Genomic DNA, 15816 nt, shown 5'->3' with positions numbered 1-15816 from the left:
TAAATAATGAAAAACAAATAATCATTATTTATAAATAATGAAAAACAAATAATCATTATTTATAAATAATGAAAAACAAATAATCATTATTTATAAATAATGAAAAACAAATAATCATTATTTATAAATAATGAAAAACAAATAATCATTATTTGTAAATAATGAAAAACAAATAATCATTATATATAAATAATGAAAAACAAATAATCATTATTTATAAATAATGAAAAACAAATAATCATTATTTATAAATAATGAAAAACAAATAATCATTATTTATAAATAATGGAATGTCGAACTATTATTATTTACAAATAATGAAGTATTACTTGGAATTATATATAAATAATTAGAAATGATATTTTATATAATAGTAGTTATTTACAAATAAAATGTAAATTATATATAAATAATAGTTATTATTTAACAAATAATGATTATATAACAAATAATTGTTCTATATAATATTGGTACATTCGGCGCCTCATACGAGTGAAGTTAGTGTATTTGTTTGTTATACTTGATCTCTATTATAGGTGTTTTTTTTTTTAGGGGGGGGGGGGCTTCTGGGGGTTCTTGGGGCTTGAACTTTTTTTGCCGTTCGCGGCAACCAGCAATCAAGCGGGGGGGGGGAGGGGGAATCACATCTAAAAGTCAATAGATACTATGTAGATAGATAGATAGATTGATATAAGTTTATTGATTGATTGATTGATTGATTGCATTTATTCTTTTTCATTCCAAAATTTAACAAAAGTTACAATGTATAGCAAAACACAAAAGTATAATATACAGAAATGAAAAAAGGGAACCCACTGGAAAGCAAAGCTTGTTAGTATGGGTTCCCTGCAATAAATAGTTAATTAAAGTATATCTTTGATCAATGAAATTCAAATCGTAAATTAAAAAGGTTTGTACAATGAAAAAGAATACTAGTGGGGTCAAGCTTTTTAAGCCTACTATGTTACAATTAACAAAAAATATTATATCATATATACCCCTGCTGTATAAAAAAAAATACATGAGTTCAGGAGTGTGTGAACAGCCAATCACTTGGACAAGACAAGACAGATACTAAAAGCAAAACAAAGACAAAAACAAAAAAGGCACACAAACAAAAACAAAACAGGACAAGACAGAAAAAAAAGGAAAAGAAACAAAACAAAACAAACTACAAAACATAGACAAACAGGAAAATAAGAAAAGCAATAGAACTAGACATTAAGGTGATAGGAAGAGAGAGAGAGAAAAAAAAGAAATGTGAGAGGGAGGGGGAAAGAGAAGAAGGAAGAAAATAAGAAGGTAAGAAGAACAAGAGGTGGTAGCTGCTTATACAGAAATGTTTAAGTTCTGGGGTTTATACCCAAGGATAAGAATTTTCTTTAACCCTCGACTGAAACTTAAATGTGTTGGCTTGTTACGTAATGATTCTATAATTAAGGGAGTTCCAAAGTTTGATACCTGTAAAAATAAATGTTTTATTTAAAAGGATGGTTCTAGCTCTTGGTGGATGAAAGAGCCCGGCGGACCTAGTAGGATAATGATGAATATCGACATTTTTTGTAAACATGGAATAAAAAATATTTGGAAGTTCATTTTTATCTAAACTATACATGAGTTTTCCGAGATTGTATCGATACAAGTCACCAATCTTCAAAATATTATATTTATAGAAAAGTTCGTCAGTGTGTGAACGAAAATCTGCATGACAAATAATACGAATAGCCTTTTTCTGTAAAAGTAAAATTCTGTTCAGGAGGCAGTCAGCACAATTCCCCCATGCTGTTATACCGTAGTTTAAATGAGGCAGGATCAAAGTTGAATACAAATTAAATAGTATATGAGTGGGAAAGAAAAATTTTACTTTGTTTATGATACCAATATTTCTCGAAATAATTTTACAAATGTGATCAACGTGCTCTTTCCAGGAAAGATTATTATCAATGGTTACCCCAAGAAATTTAGTACTGCCAACTCTTTGTAAATTAGTATTTTCGAAAATTATATTACCTGGAAGTTCATCTATGATATTACTAAAGAGCATATAATTTGTTTTTTGGAGATTAAGGGATAGTTTATTAGCTTTGATCCATTCCGATACATGTACTAGTTCGTGATTAATGGTGGCAAGCAAATGGCGTGGATCCTTATGGGAGAAAAAAATATTAGAATCGTCAGCAAACAGAATAAATGATAAATTATTGGAGGACTTACAAAAATCATTTATGTATATAAGAAAAAGTAGGGGACCCAAAATAGAGCCTTGCGGAACCCCACAAGTAACAAGTTTTGTTTCGGAGTTAAAGTTTTCGAAAGAGACAAATTGTTTTCTATTGTCTAGGTAGTTCCTGAACCACTCCAAGGCTATTCCCCTAACTCCATAGTAATTAAGTTTGTGTAATAAAATGTCATGATTAATGGTATCAAAAGCCTTGGAGAAGTCCAGGAACAGTACCCCAACAGTATGTTGGAACTTGTCGATTCCGCTGGCAATCTTATCAACTATTGTTAATAATGCATGTGTAGTATTATGATTTTCACGAAAACCAAATTGCAAGGGATAAAATGAATCATGCAAATTAAAGAATTTCGTCGTACGAACAAATATCAATTTTTCAAGTACTTTAGACAAACAGGTCAGCAGTGATATGGGTCGATAATTACCTAACGCAGTACTGTCACCTTTTTTAAATACAGGTATAACTCGAGCTAGTTTCAGCGATGAAGGAACAATCCCAGTAGACATACATAAATTATAGATATATGCCAAGGGTTTAGCAATGGTATTACAATTCTTTTTTAACAAAATGTTATTGATGCCATCATGCCCCGAGCTTTGCTTATTTTTTAAGCCATGAATTATATCCGTAATTTCTGCCTCATCTGTAGGAGAAAAATATATTGAATTTGGGTTGGGGTCATGAAGAAAATCAGTAAAGTGGTTAGGAGAGTCTGGAATGAGTCTGGCAAGATTTGGGCCTATACTGGAAAAATAATCATTGAAAGTGTTGGCCAAAGTAAGTGGATTTTCTATAATTTCGCCATCAACATTTATTTTTGAAACAATAGATTTTTTTAAATTACCATGCAAAACATTCTTAATTATTTTCCAGGTATTTTGTATATCATTTTTGAATAATTGAAACTGATTACAAAAATACTTTTTTTTACTTTTCCTAAGTATACCAGTAAGAATGTTCTTGTAATCTTTGTACTTTTTCTTGTTCTTATCACATGGTTTAACAATTGATTTCAAATAAAGATTATTCTTTCTATTAATGGATCGTAAAATACCCTTGGAGACCCATGGGGACCTTGGAATCTTTTTGTAGTTAGATTTTTTTTTTCGGATTAAAGGAAAACAGTGATCCATCTTAGAAGATGTTATGCTCATGAATGATTCAAAGGCATCATTTGCATTTTCTATAGTGTAGATTCCAGACCAGTCTGTGTTTTCTAGCTCTTGCATAAAATGTTCTATATTGTTTTCAGAAAAATCACGTTGTATGTGAAAAGAAGCCGAGTTTGCCGAGAAACCATTATTGAAGTGGAAATGGAGGAATATTGGAAAATGGTCAGATAGATCGGAAAGAATTATGCCAGATGACAGCGCAAGTCGTACATTTGTAAAGACATTATCAATAAGACTGGCCGAGTTGGTAGAAATTCTGGTAGGTTTAGTAATTGCTGGTAAAAAACCCGCAGTAAGAAATGAATCCATGAATTTTTGTATGAATGCATCTGAATCATATTTTAAGAGGTCTGCATTAAAATCCCCTAGTAAAAAGCAGTTTTTATGAAGCATGATGGGGTGATTTAGTAATTCATTGAAATTGTTCAAAAAGTCATCACGAAGATAGTTTGGAGGTCTGTAAATAACCCCAATTACAATGTTTTTATCATTTGGAATAACTACTTCAATAAATAAACTTTCTATAGAGTTATTCATGCGGTTCAATTCTGGCCTCAGCCTATACTCGTACCGTTCAGAAATATACAAACATATACCGCCACCTGTTTTTTCTGTCCTATTATTCGTAATCAAATTATAACCAGGAAGTGAAAAAAATGTTAAATCAGTTTCCGAAGTAAACCAGGTTTCTGACAAACCTATAACTGAACAGTTGAGTTTCGAATTAAGTAGAAGGGAATGCAAAGCATCAAAATTTTTATTGGCACTGCGAATATTGCAATGTAACATTAAAAAATCATCTTTACTGTTGTTTAAATGTTTACTTGCAACTTGACTTTCTGAAAAATAATAGGAAGGTGCATGCTGATAGGCACTATCATTTGGATCGGAGACAGAATCAAGATTATTGTTTTGGGAGTTCATGGACTGGGCAACTAAATTGTGAAAAGCTTTATTTGAATTTTCATTGAAATTGGTATCTAGATCAGACTGAAAAGCGTCGTATAATTCATCATTATCCAAGTAGTGAAATGGAGCATTGGTGTTAGCAGCCATAGTTAAGGAAATACAAGTGGAATAGAATGTGAAGAACAGTTACACAAAAAACAAGACAAAACAGGACACACAGTAACACATGAACAATCACACAAAAAGGCAAAAAACGAGAAAAAAACGGCAAATGTGCTTGATTGGCGGCAATAAACAATACATTAGGCATTGGCCAGCTACCCCCAATTAACATATAAAAAGAAACTAAAAATAGATCCGAACGGGATCCTAAACAAACCGATGACATATCATGACCTTTTGGAATGATGGTCACCATGGTTCAGAAACCAAAAAGAAATATACATCCCGGTTGAGAAAGTCCTCAAGAATCAAGATGTTTAACATTCATTCAAATAATGAAAGATGAACTTAATAGAATTTGAGCATGCATGCTTAGCATAAAGTCTGCAAAGACCTTCTACAGATTATAACTAAGTGCGTCATTCTAACCCTACAATTTAGGCAACAATCAAATGTTAAAAAAAAACCGCGATGCTCGTGATTGTGAAGAATTCAAATCATAATCACATAGTGATTTCGTTGCCATGCGTGCAGAGCAATCAATAGCGAAATAAACGGGTGCCGTATGGTACCTATAAACCTGTCATAGCTATGACCGTACGATGCAACATAAATACGGCAAGGAACCGAACCACACAAGAGCATGAGCAAACCAGCACCCCTTGTTTTATGAGCAAGAAAAAAATGATTTTAAAGGGATAGAAAATGCTTGGATGTTCCAGGTATGATTGACGCACTGAGTGGGCCTACACATTAAAAAAAAATTATACAACGCTGTTCACCATATGAACCACACAGCAATCGCTCAACAAGTGTTTAAATCTTAAGCAACAAAGTTAATTTTCAATATCTGATCTTCATGAAATTAAACATGATTGTTTAAAAAGTTAAACAAACACTGCAAGGCTCACATAGGAAACAGCGCCGCACAAAATCTTAAACAGCGTTTTTACTGTGTAATACATCATGCATTATATTCAATTTTTAAAAACACTGGAAAAATCAAATGATCCCTCAGACGATCATTAAAATATAATGAAATGACGATAGCAGCTCTCTGTGGTAAATGCAGATAATAGATTATAAATACAAAATGCACCATTTTTATGATACTAAAAATTATTTGAAATACAACTCGGTATGTTATGCCTAAGAAGGTCGAGGCTCGTTAGCAGTTTAAAATGAAAACTTTGATTCAATCTCTAAGTCGTTTTTAAATCAACATGATAACATGGTAAAATTAGGTTTCATAGTAGATTTCAGTATCATTTATTCAAACCAATCATCAAGACAGTGATATAATACAAATATTGACAAAAAGGAATGATTGGTTTAGGAACCCATAGCTAAACGAATAACAACATAACAATGTCAGTTATAGAACATTAATAGAGAGTATATGATTTTTTTAAAAATGTAATTATACCCACACAAGCACACACACGCACAATCACATGGCTTTCCACGATTAATTTAATATTTTGTAATCTCTAAAATACTATTAAGTATTTTCGACATGTATTTTTAAATATAGGCAATGTTGGACTGGATCTGATATGCTTTAAATTATTTGATACAAACTATCACAAAAGAATTCAAAGCAGTTTTTGTTCTTGCAGATGTTTGATATTGTATACGTATGAATCTTTGAGTTAACAGGAAATCATACATCTACTACAAATGAATAGGTTTGAGTCGATTGTGATTTGTACATAAATATTAAACAGTTCAAGGAGACTAACTCATCAACAGGCAAAATCTTAAGTTGTAAAAATAAAGGAATACTTGGATTTTTGTCATTCAAATTTATACGTAATGAGCCTGATAACTTTCTTTTGAAGGATTAATTAGATAATGCATTTCAGAACAATTTTATGTATACGTAATATCCCAAGGGATGGGAAATATTTCCTCTCCAATTTTAGGTTGGGGCATGGCCTGTATAATTTACTGTAGAATATGATAAGTAATATGAATCATTATGGCAAGTATACGCCTATAAAGATGATGATCAAAATGATCGAAGTGAATCAAAATGAGATTTCAGACCTAAAAATGGGACACTTCATGTTTTATAAAGCTGCCTGTTTTAAGTAATGTAATTTTTATTGTTTCATGATTCGCCTTGCTCACTTTATTTCTTTGTCTATTTGCTACCGAACATTTAGCATGTTTAGTGACTACTTGATATAGACTAGACCCATTCTGGAAAAAGAGGCCTATATATAAACTTTAAGAAGCATTTTGGGGTAAAAGTTGGAAACCGGACTATTTCACACAATTCATATATGCTGAATCTGATAAGATCGGTTCCCAAGCTAATTTCTCATGTTTTGACCACCTAATTTGCATAAACAAAATGGCTGCCAAATTGACAATTCAGAATATTATTTCGACAATGTTCTTTAATTATATTCGCTTTCACAGACATGAATACTGCAAAATCCTGCATACATGTTACGTGTACCTTTCGGGAAAACTTGTTATTTTTGTTTGCATATTTTGGATCATTATGCTATAATTTGATAATTTCAGCTCAAATGTTTATATTTTTGGTACAAATAGCATTTACATCATTATAAATAATTGTACGGCCCTTAGAATATAATATCACAGTGAATAATAATGTATTTTATTGTTTTTGAATTTCTTTGTATTTTGTACCTTTTGTTTTGTACATGTTTTGTTATGGGATCTGTCAAATTATTGATTATCAACGGCAGAAAATAATTAGCTTCAATGATTTAATTATGTAATCACTTTTTTATTCGCATATATCCATGGGCATAAACAGATGCACCCACTCCCACACCCACATCTGCATACAAAGGTAAACTCCTGCATGGAGGGCCTTCCCATTTAAAAGCACACTGGTGGAGATCCAACGAATTTCATGAACCTATCTGTATTCAAGCGAATGTCACTATTAATTGCTTATATTTTTATTATAAAATGGTATCTTGAATTATGATATCAATCAATTCATTCATGTTTACAATTTTAGATGATGAATTATTAAATTTGAATCATAATAGTACTGTAATTCTCAACTCCTAATAGTCAATCAGTTGCATTTAATATCCTTTGGATTAGTTATGTTCCCGACCAGCAGAATCTGATCACACATACATATATATATAAATATATGTATATATATTTAGTGTGTTTTTCTTCAGCAAAATGAAGTGAAAACCGTCTGCTGAAAATGAGATGTCCTGTGTTTTACTCCATTACGCTCGTCGAATTGTCCCAATATTGAACAAAAATTCTCAGAACTGAACCCACATATAATCTTGCCTATCAATTAGACCGTTTTCCGTGTTTTAAAAGCCAGACTGTGATGTTCTAAAGTTCCACAACGAATAAGTCACTGCATATCCTTTTGATAATTTTTTTTAATCATTGGACTTCATTAACGGATTACATGTGCATCTCCATAATATATCTTTTCCAATGCAGTACTGCACCTATCCTATCAATGATAAAAGTCATCTCTAACTGTTGAAATCAAACCAATTTAGTACAAGTTTTCTGCGGAGGCAGTTCGTATCGAAGTCATCGTGTTTGTGTTCTTGAGATATGTCCGATTCTCATGTCACAGATCCATAGAGAAAACCTAAACTTTTGTCTTAAGAGAGAATCTGCTGTCTAACCAGATCTTGTTTCAGGTGTTAAAATGCTCGGAGTGCACCTTTTCAATACCGCAGTGAATTGTGTAATGTCTTCTATGCCATTTATCGAACTTCTAATATTCACACATCTTCATATCTTCATAAGATAGACTATTTCAAATTGATAACGAAGATATCTTTCAGAGGATGGTGGGTTCCTGGCATGTTTGGCGTTCCTGTAGGTGATTATTAATCCACTTATTTTGATTGGTATTAAACCCAACAGCATCCAATAGCTTACCCAGCTCTGATAGGCTGCATGCGGGTCTGAGATATCACCATCAAAGTCTAGGTCGAGAATTTCTTCGATTGTAGAGCCAGGATTTCTCTTTCTATGAGGAAAGCAGTTGCCTAAGTTATGTTTGACTTGTCAACCGGTTTTGATACCAGCGAACATGTCATTCTTCTTAGGAGACTGGCAGTCTGTTTTGGAATTGATGATTCTGCACTCCAATGGCAGGTTTCCTCTTACCTTGCCAACAGAGCTGTATGAAGCTGTATTCATCACTGGCATGCAGTCTTCTGTGACTACCCTTTGATATGGAGTTCCTTGGGAGTCTGTCCTTGTACCTTGTTCTTCAAACTGTACATCACTCCTCTTGGCTCTGTAATGTGGCAACATGGTCTTGGTATACACTTCTATGCTGATGACATCCAGCTGTATACCTCACTTTTGATCAAAAAGGTAAATATACAGAGGTCCGTGCAGCTGCTGCTGTTGGTGCTGCCATTGAGGATTCGATGTTGGATGAAGGTCAACTTCCTGGAGCTTAACAATAAAAAGCGAAGTATCTTGTTCTGTCATCTCCATATATGCGTAATTATTATGACTACAAATCCAGTCTTAATAGGTGAGGAAGCTATATATCTCCAGTATGCAAGGCTAGATCTCTTGGCGTAGTCTTTGATAGAACAATGAGCATGAAGAAACACACATCACATGTCTGCCAATCTGCATATTACCTGCTCCACAGAATTGCTGATATCAGACATTGTCTTACATGAGGTGGTGCAGAAAATATCATCCATGACCGGATAACCTCTAGACTGCCACTGGACTTATGCAACTGTCTCCATGCTGGTTTACCTTCAACATGCATATCTAGCACTTTTTAACATTAGGACACACTGTGAAAATTTGTTCTGCATTGTGCATTGGCTGGGCTGGAAACCTTGTTTTGCCCATGTTTTAACCATGGAGCTAATCTGTGTTTAGCCCCATGTTTTTATCAATTCCTCTTCTGTATTCAGTATCGTTCGTCAAAGAATCTTCCAAGGCAAGGATTGGATAAAAGCTGTGGTTTTAAGTTATCACTTTGATGGTTGACTTGGGGAAAATGTACCGTTGCCAAATAAATGAATAAATCGGTAATGACCAAAAAAACTAGTAAGTGATCCAGTAATACAAACCCTTTGCATTTATTACAAATTGTTTTTTGGTTAACTGCCATCATTGGTTTCTGATGGAGCTGAATCAAAGATATAATTTTGCTACAAGGATAATAACAATGTACTGATACGTATATCCGATCGATAAACTACACTGCGTAAATCATACGTTTAATTGATTATTTGATCTGTTATAAAACAGTTTAATATATCTATTTCAAGAAATTTAAGTTCAGCATGATTACAGGTTTTCCAACTTCTAAACTCTTCTTTTCTTACGGGTTCATTGAATGTGGTAACTATCATGATTATAGGATCAGCATCAATGTTTTTATATTGGGCATGTCTACTACATATACCTTGCAAGTATATTACTTTCTATATACAGGTGTGGGTGTGGGGGCATGTGTGTGTATTTGTTCCTGAGTACAATTAACAGTTGTGGCAAAATAAGTTTATCGAATGATTCAATCATTGAAGCTTAATATTTGTCTGCCATTGATATTAGTTTTTTAAAGATCTCATATCAAACATATACAAAGCAAATGGCAGAAAATACAAGAACACAAAAGAAATATCAAAGAACAATAAAATACATATAAAAATTGACTTGAGTATTATATTTAAGGGCCAAACAATTATCATAATGATACAAATGCTGTTTGTACCCAAAATAATTAAAAAAAATGGTGTACTTATCAAATTATAGCATAATATTGCAAAATATGCATAAATTTGCATAATTAATTAGCCGCAAACAGAAATAACCAATTTTCCCAAATGGTACATGTTAAGTATGCAGGATTTTGCAGTATCCATATCGGTGAAAGTGAATATTATAAAAGAATATTGTAAAAATAAGATTATAAATTGTCAATTTGGCAGCCATTTTTTTAATGCAAATTAGGTGGTCAAAACATGAAAAATTGGCTTGGGAACCGGTCTTATCAGATTCAGCACATTCAAATTAGGTGAAATAGACCGGTTCCCAACTTTTACCCCAAAATGCTCCTTGAACTCAAGTTCTCCACATATTGGTCTTGTCTAATATACTTTGTTTTGATTTGTAACTTACTGCCAGCCGGCTGCCAGCAAATTATTGTTTTCTCTTAATTTTCTTTCACGAATTTTCCTATTGTCATTTTGTTCACGGTATAATTTTTTTTTTTTTTTTTCAATATACAATAATCATTTTATATTCATTTTTTCAACTTGTTGTATCAGGACCATGATGTAAAACAGCTGTGCTGACCATGTTTTATCCGGTAAAAATAGATTAAATAAATGAATGAATAAATAAATAGATAGATAGATAAATAAATAAATGAATAAATAAATGGATGAATTGAGTAATTAATTAATTAACTATCTAAGTAAATAATTATCTAAGTAATTATCTAATTAATTAATTCAATAAGGCTATTGTGTTCTTGTCATATAAAAATGATAATTACCGGTATTCCTCTTCCTAAGCGCGAGATGAAACTTGTCGATATTCCATTCTGACGAAAAACGGGTCAATTCAGTTATTAGGAATTCATGAAAATGTTATTATCTTATTTGCTAATCTAATAAACCTAATGAGAGCGCGAATTTTGGCCTAAAAACTGGACATTTCATAAATAGGATGCATGGCCATTTTTTAACGATTAAAGCAAGCGCAAATCGCGAGCCGAAATGTTTGATGAACTGTCATGAAAAGGGAATTTCAAGAAGTTTGTTATAAAATTAGTATAGTGGTATACATAACTTACCAATCAAAATGCGAGCGCAGCGATAGCAGATATGTTTTGTAATCAGACCAGAAAAGGGATATTTTTAAAAAGTCACGGTTATGGAATACACGAAGACCATAACATACCTGGCAAACAAACAAAGCCAACGCGCAGCGCGAGCTAAAATTAATGTTGATATTCAGACCATAAAACGGAAATTTTGCAAAGAACATTATGAAAGCTCGATGTCCTAGCTGAAAAATGTATAGGCCTATTGACTTAAAAACTTGGTATTTTTAAGCTCCACGGCCTATTGAGCAAGATATGTATCTCATCGAAAAGGCAATGCGAGCGCGAAGTGCGAGCGAAAATTTTATATAGTGACAAGTTCCCCTCCCTTTTACTCGTCTTCCTCCTCTTATTTTTCCTTTTCTTTTTTCCTCCTCTCTTTCCGCTTCTTCTTCCTTTTTTTTTCTTTACCCCTTTTTCTTTTCATTTGCTCCGCCAATAGGGCAGCGGCGTAACAGGGGTCGGTGGCCAGGGGGGGGGGGGGGCAAGAGCCTTCCCGGTCATATGGTATGAACAGGCGTAATGGTGTAATGAGGAGACTATTTTGAGAAGGCCAGATATTGCGTATCGGGCAGAATTTATCTTTAAAAAGTTGCGAGCGAGCGAAGCGAGCGAGCAAAAATGTTGACCTTTTTAATATAAAAATCAAATTTTGTGATAGATTTTGACATGATATCCAGAGAATAATATATTTCACTCTTCTCTCTTTAGATTCCTTTTTTGTGCTCTGTACATACGCCACTGTGAACAGAATCTAAATTTGAGCTATTTTTTGACATTATATTCAGTAAACAAAATCATATCCTAAATGGCGGGCATATACAGAATACAACTTTTACACAACACATGTATTCAACCAGTTGCGTGATGAAGCAAATATTTTGAGGGGGCAAAACATAGCAATGTGGGAAAATTTGTAAAAAGTCGCCAGCGTGCAAAGCGAGCTGGAAAAAAAATTGCCTATTGAAATTAAATTCTAATTATGTGATAGATTTTTCCATTAGATTCAGCAAATAACACATTCCATTGTTTCCATTCATTTCATTGTACGTTGTCTCCTATAATTTCTTTTATTTCCCCTTGGGTGTGGAACCAAGACCCCCCCCCCCCCCGCGCCTGTATGCCAGTGATTGAACGTGATTGAACGGGGGCGTTATAGAGCCATTTGAAGGTTATAAATGAAGAGCCCCTACTGCGTGGGGTCTGGGGCAAAGCCCCGATAGCTTATTTGCATAAAATTTAGCAAGCTTATCATGCTTATAGCACAATGTTGTATGCAGTCCATTTTTCTTCCCGCTCTTTAATTTCAATAATCGGCAGCCTTGTCGTGTTATTTTTTTTTTCTTGTCCCTTTTATTTGTTTTCCAATTTAGCTTTTGACTAATAAAATTCTACCTTCCATTCATGTTTCCATTCATTTCATTGTACGTTGTCTCCTATAATTTCTTTTATTTCCCCTTGGGTGTGGAACCAAGACCCCCCCCCCCCGCGCCTGTATGCCAGTGATTGAACGTGATTGAACGGGGGCGTTATAGAGCCATTTGAAGGTTATAAATGAAGAGCCCCTACTGCGTGGGGTCTGGGGCAAAGCCCCGATAGCTTATTTGCATAAAATTTAGCAAGCTTATCATGCTTATAGCACAATGTTGTATGCAGTCCATTTTTCTTCCCGCTCTTTAATTTCAATAATCGGCAGCCTTGTCGTGTTATTTTTTTTTTTCTTGTCCCTTTTATTTGTTTTCCAATTTAGCTTTTGACTAATAAAATTCTACCTTCGTTTCCCGCTATTGTTTGCCATTTTGTCTTATTTTCCACCGTGCTATTTCGGAATGATTTGTTCTTAAAGGGGAATCCAACCCAAATATAAACTTGCTTTTAGAGGATAAAGGAAAATCAGACAAGTTGATATGCGAAAATTTAAACAATATTGGACAAACAGTAAGAAAGTTATGATTTTTTTAGAGTTGTGAATATTGGTAATCACTATACCCATGGAGATTTCAAATTGGCCACACATGTGATGTCATAGTGATGTAAGGCAAGGACTACTCTTTCATTTACTCCAATACATAATTTGGCCAAAATGACATTTTTTTCAAAAGTTTTACTTAAAATTATACTTGTCTTTCATGAGGACATAAAACAATATACTACCTAGGCTATATTTAGATTACGGCCCCAGGGGAATGGGTACTTAAGAGAAAACCACAAATCACTGATAATAAAGTATATGGCCTATGGGAAAGTTGTCCTTGCCCCTTTTACTTACCCAGTTGCCAATTTGAAATATACATAGTCTTAGGGATTTCAATTTTAAAACAGCCATAACTTTCTTATTGCTTGTCTGATTTATTTTAAACTTTCACCACTCTGTTATATTTATTTATCTCCTTCGTTTTCTTTTCACTTTTCCCTTTCTTTTCCTCCTTTCCTTTTCCCCTTTCCTTCCCCTTTCTTTCTTTCTCCCTCCTTTTTTTCCTTTTTTCTTTTTCCCGTTTTTCTTTTATTTTCCCGGTGAAATCCGCCAGGGGGGCAACTTGCCCCCTGCCCCCCCCCCGCCTGTTACGTCACTGCAATAGGGGGGAGGCCCCTCGGGCCACCTGGATCCGCTTATGTATCTCGCTAAAAGTAAACGAAAACTCAAATTGCGAAAGGAATAAGTTGGGTATATTTACTTACGGAATATTTTAAGCCCTATAAGTATATCGGCTTATCAAGCATATTTTTTTTTTTATCTTACTCAACAGTGAAATCGTTATACAATGACCTGCAAAGTTTGCTCTTTTCGAATTTTCTCCATCCTTTAATTACTTCATTCACTTTCTGGTTCCTCTTATCTCATCTCCTTCCCCCCTTTTTAGCGTCGCAAATAGTTCCAATTTTAAGTTCAAGTTCGTCTTTATTTATCCATATTGGAAATTTGTTTTGCTGCACAACTTCAAGTCAATAAACATCAATATACCATATTAAACATAATCATAATTTATATACATTTATAGCTGAATTATGCAGTGAAAGTGAATAACCGTTTACATGAAGGCTAAATGTAATATAGCCTCCAGTTGACAAAAGATGACAAAACTTGAAAAAAGGGGTATAGATAACTAGTAATCAATAATTTCAAATGTCTTTCCAATGAACAATACATGTAGTATTACTTTAACACCTCAATTCAAAGAGTTACTGTATATATAAATATAAATATAAATAACTATAGTAATCAATATAAACTGGCCAGCAAAAGAAAGTACCCACTTCTTTCAAAGGCTGCACACAAAAATTCACCCCATAGAGATAAACAATTTTGTACACAGGTATGGTGCAATATCCATTAGTAATCACATACCCAACAGGAAGTGATTATCTTTATTACAATTAAAGAAATAAAATGAAATGTAAAGCATCTTGGTCACTGAATCAAAAGTCACAAAATGTAACAGAATGAGCCGTCCAGGTTTTACACAAAAAGTCAATTGTCAAAGGATGAAATAAACCAGACACAAACAACAATGTTCAATAATGTGTATGTCCTCCTCGTGCCTGCATGGACACATTCCAGGCATCTCTGACGCATGCTTTGGACAAGTTGTCTGGCGTAGTCCTGGGGAAGTTCTGTCCATTCCTCCTGCAGAGCTTGGATCAATGTTTGCCGATTGGTAGGAGGCTGTTCCCTTGATCTCACCCGTCTGCCAAGTTCATCCAACAGATGCTCAATGGGATTGAGGTCAGGAGAGCATGCATGCACGTACACCATGGGATGACGTCAATGTCCTGCTCCTGAAGGAAGTTGGTGGTGAACCGTGCTGTATGGGGTCTTGCATTGTCCTGTTCAAACAATGCCAGGATCATGCCTGCAGGAAAGGGAGGAGATGGGGTCTCAATACTCAATACTTCATCAACATAGCGCTGAGCTGTCAGATTACCTGCCAGGATAACCAGATAAGTCATATGGTTGGCAGACTGATGGTTGGCTGATATGCCTGCCCACACCATCACAGAAGGTCCACCCCACCGATCAACTTCACGAATGCAACATTCTGCATATCGCTCTCCTGCTCTGCGCCACACACGCTCCCGTCCATCACTTGTATTGACGCAGAACCTGGATTCATCTGAAAACAATACTGCATTCCATTGTCTTCTGGTCCAGCGGCTATGCTCTCTGCACCACCTCAGTCTATTCCTTCTATGGATTTGTGTCTGGTTTATTTCATCCTTTGACATTGACTTTTGTGTAAAAACTTGGAAGGCTCATTCTGTTACATTTTGTGACTTTTGATTCAGTGACCAAGATGTCATTTTATTTCTTTGTAATAAAGATAATCACTTCCTGTTGGGTATGTGATTACTAATGGATATGCACCATACCTGTGTACAAAATTGTTTATTTCTATGGGGTGAATTTTTGTGTGCAGCCTTTGAAAGAAGTGGATATTTTCTTTTGCTGGCCAGTTTATTTCAGTACCAAAAATGTAGAATTTCAGAGGGG

The sequence above is a fragment of the Lytechinus pictus genome, chromosome 13 (genome assembly GCF_037042905.1).
Source record: "Lytechinus pictus isolate F3 Inbred chromosome 13, Lp3.0, whole genome shotgun sequence".
NCBI lineage: Eukaryota > Metazoa > Echinodermata > Echinoidea > Temnopleuroida > Toxopneustidae > Lytechinus > Lytechinus pictus.
The sequence above is the reverse complement of the archived record's forward strand: the minus strand, read 5'-3'. Positions refer to the sequence as shown.